The sequence below is a fragment of the Myotis brandtii genome, unplaced genomic scaffold (genome assembly GCF_000412655.1).
Source record: "Myotis brandtii unplaced genomic scaffold, ASM41265v1 scaffold3734, whole genome shotgun sequence".
Taxonomy (NCBI): Eukaryota; Metazoa; Chordata; class Mammalia; order Chiroptera; family Vespertilionidae; genus Myotis; species Myotis brandtii.
In genome coordinates, this window is record NW_005364349.1 from 24,769 (window position 1) to 28,809 (window position 4,041).

The window sequence follows — 4,041 nt, forward strand, 5'->3', positions numbered from 1 at the left end:
TTGGGTCCGTCCAGTGGGGAGCACACGAACTTGGGGATCCAGCAATCGCTACGTCCTCGAGTGCTTTTAACAGGAATGTTTGATTATGTGAAAAGTCTGTTCTGGATTTGAAATGATGCGGTATTTTCGCTCCACTCTATCTCTGTGATGGATTGTATTAATATATTTCCTAATATCAAACCGCCCCCTGCTCCCGACGAAACAGCCACTCGGTCACGATGCGTGATTTCGTAACACGCTGCTTGCTTCTGTTTAATAATGTTTTACCGAAGATTTCTGTGCGTGTGGAGTCCTCGTGAGATTGGTCGGTATTTTGGTTTTTTAATAAAAGCTCTGTCAGGCGGCGGGGGCTCCCCTGCTTCACAGGAGCATTTGGAAGTTTTCCACCCTTCCTCCCGCTCTGCAACGAAGTGGCGTCGCTATTAATTGATCTAATTAAAACTGGGGAGAGTCCCCGCGGAAATGGAGTTCGGAAGGCGGTAGGGCTCCTTAACTACCTCCTGCATTTTTCCGATGGTAATTGGCCTGTTTAGATTTTTTTTTCTCTTGAACAGGGTCAGTGTTGGAACCTGCATTTTTCTAGAAAATGATCTATTGCATCTGGGCATTTGATGTTACCTCCGTACAACTTCACGGGGCGATCCTATCATTTCAAAAATAAATTCTGAGTTTGCTGGCTGTTTGGATCTTCGTCTTTTTGCTGCTGTTGTTGCTGTTAGCCCTCCCTTGAGGATTTTTTTTTTTAATTTTAGAGAGAGTGGAAGAGAGAGAGGGAAAGACAAAGGGAAACATTGATGTGAGAGAAACACATCGATTGGTTGCCTCCTGCACGAGCCCCGACCAGGGCCCGGGCCAGGGAGGAGCCTGCAACCCAGGTACGTGCCCTTGACCAGAATCGAACCAGGAGCTCTTTGGGCCGTAGGCCGACACTCTATCCACTGAGCCACACCGGCCGGGGCTGGGTCTTTGTCTTGTCTGAGTGCTTGTGACACGTGCCCTGACTGTCTCCCGACCTCCCCTAACTCTGTGGTTCTTTTGTTTCTTCCTGTTTCCAACTCTTGGGATTAACTTTGCTGTTCCTTTCCCAGCATTTTGTGTTTGGGATTCACTTAGCTTATATTTGCATTTTTATTGATATTCATTTTTGTTTAAGGCTAAAGCTGTTCTTTCATAACTGCTTCCACTGTGTCCTGCAGATTCTCTTATTTGTGATTTTCTGGTCATTATTTTAATGAAATTCTGTGATTTTACTCTATGATCTGCTTTTCTCCCGCGAGTTGTTCTGTCGCCTGTTTGCCGGGCGGGTGTCTTATGGGTCATTGCTGTCAGGAACTGGGAGCTGCATCGCCCTGGTAAGAGGATGCTGGGCGGATTGTGTCGACGCTTTGAAATTTAATAAGATTTTCTTTATCGCATAGATGTGGTCAATTGGGTTTCTTCACAAACTGGGAAAGAGAATGTTTTCTGGTGCCAGAGTTCCGTGTCGACGCTAAATTTAATAAGATTCTCTTTATCGCATAGATGTGGTCAATTGGGTTTCTTCACAAACTGGGAAAGAGAATGTTTTCTGGTGCCAGAGTTCCGAGCTCAGAGCAGACACGGGCCCGGCCGATTGCTCACGCTGAAGCCCCCACCCCCCTCACACAGTGTGTCCACTCCACTGTCCCCTCTCTCACTGTGTGTCCACTCCCTCTGCCCCTCTCTCACTGAGTGTCCACTCCCTCTGCCCCCCTCTCTCACTGTGTGTCCACTCCTTCTGTCCCCTCTCTCACTGTGTGTCCACTCCCTCTGCCCCCCTCTCTCACTGTGTGTCCACTCCCTCTGTCCCCTCTCTCACTGAGTGTCCACTCCGTCTCTCGTGGATGGAGAGAGCGGTGGTGAATTCTGTGACACGTGTGTCCCTGTCTGTTTCTCCTGTCCCCCTGCATTTCCATTCTGAGAGTCACTGTCCCTGGGGCATGGTTATCAGGAAGGTGGTGTCTTCCTTGTGAATTGGGGCTGGGCCTTGGGAAGTGCCTCCCATCATGGCCGGGCCTTTCATATGCAAAAGCCTCTGTGCACAGCTTGGGTGGGGCGGGGTCTCAGGGGATCAACAGGGCGAAGCCAGCAGCTATGGCTGCTCCTCAGTCCTACCCTAAGGGGCCCCGAGTCTCAGTGTCCTCGCTGCAAGCACCTCTGAGGGAAAGCCGCCCTCACGTTCCGACTGATGCCAGACAGTCCAGTTTCTCCCATATGAGTCTGGGTCCCCAGAGACTTCCCGGAACTGGAGTTCAGAGCCATCGGGAGCTTGTGTCTCCCTCCCGATTGAAAAAGACAACCGCGTCCTCCATTGCCAGCCTTTCGGGGCGCGCGCCTCCTCCGTACCTCTGCACTTTACTTCCGCACCGCACCTCCTCTGAGTCTCAGTGCGCTTTTCTCTTTCCTTCTAGCTGTAGAATTTCCACTCAGCCAGCCTTCCTGTGGTTCTGGATGATGTCCGTTGGCTTTTAGTTGTATTTTTGAAGTGGTTGTGCGAGGCAGCAAACTCCGGTGTTTACCTGTGCCGCCATCTTGGTTTCTCCTTAATCTTTTTTTTAATCCTCACCCAAGAATATGTGTGGTTTTTTTAAAGTTGATTTTAGAGAGAGAGAGGAAGGGAGACAAAGAGGGAGGGAGGGAGAGAGGGAGAGAGAGAGAGAGACGTTGATGAGAGAGAAGCGCTGGTCAGCTGTCTCCTGCACACACAGCTTTTTTTGTTTGTTTGTTTGTTTGTTTGTTTGGTGACGGGGCAACGTTCCAACCCCCGAGCCACCAGCCGGGCCTTTTCAGTCGCGTTGTTTTAGGACGTTTCACGCACACACTGCGTGGCGCTGATTTCACTCCGTCACTCAATGTGGAAACCTGTTTCTTTTATGTGAATTAAGCCGTTTCTCTGTGCTGTTGACCAGTCGGAGTGAGTTATGAGAAATGCCAGTCCTTCCAGGCGTCTCGGGGCAGAAACGTGGCGCTGGCACCAGCAATGCCTTCATCCTGTTTGTCGATGTGCGTTAGGTGCGTGTTCATTCAGAGCCCTGACTTGGCGGCTGTGCCTGCGGCCGAGACGCTGTGCTCTGTGCCATCGTGTGTGTGTGTGTGTGTGTGTGTGTGTGTGTGTGTGTGTGTGTGTTGTTTAGGGTTCTCCAGCGAAACAGAACCGCAGGACGCGCACACGCACATGCACACACATGCACATGCACAGACGCACGCACACATGCACACACAGAAAGATTTACTTTAAAGATCTGGTCCCTGCGAGTGTGGGCCGGGCTGTCCACGGGGCGGCCAGCAGGTGGACGTGCCAGCTGCCTTCATCCTGTTTGTCGATGTGCGTTAGGTGCGTGTTCATTCAGAGCCCTGACTTGGCGGCTGTGCCTGCGGCCGAGACGCTGTGCTCTGTGCCATCGTGTGTGTGTGTGTGTGTGTGTGTGTGTGTGTGTGTGTGTGTGTGTTGTTTAGGGTTCTCCAGCGAAACAGAACCGCAGGACGCGCACACGCACATGCACACACATGCACATGCACAGACGCACGCACACATGCACACACAGAAAGATTTACTTTAAAGATCTGGTCCCTGCGAGTGTGGGCCGGGCTGTCCACGGGGCGGCCAGCAGGTGGAGGGGCCAGCGGGCGGGCTGCGGCCGCGTGAGTTCGAAGCCGCTGGAGGCAGAATCTTCCTCTCAGAGAAGCTCCGCTTCTTCCTTCAGGCCTTCGCCTGATTAGGGGAGGCCCACCGCGGAGGGAGGGCAATCTGCTTCACTCCCGTCTGCCTGTCAATCACAGTGTCCAGCCGGTGCTTGACCAAACGCCTGCGGCCCAAACCCGGCCGAGTGGGCACAGGAAATGACCCATCAGAGTGTCTGAGAAGCAGATGCAGCCCAGGTGGCTGCGGGGGCAGGCGTGACGGATGCTATTTAACGTTTCACAGAGCTTCCCCCTCCCCCGCCCGCAGCGCAAGGTCATTACTGCAGCGACAGAGCTGCCATGTGGAGAGGCCGCTGGCTTCATCTCCAGCGACTGGCCCTG

General features: G+C 52.6%; 1 long non-coding RNA gene across 1 annotated transcript in view; it reads right to left on the reverse strand.

Moving 5' to 3' along the window:
* Nucleotides 1-708: 708 nt before the first annotated feature.
* The window catches only part of LOC106727127, an 11,431-nt gene continuing 8,098 nt past the window's right edge, over nucleotides 709-4,041 (reverse strand). Inside the window, exon 3 of the long non-coding RNA XR_001363287.1 lies at nucleotides 709-721. This is a non-coding gene — a long non-coding RNA (uncharacterized LOC106727127). The remainder of the gene's footprint in view (nucleotides 722-4,041) is intronic.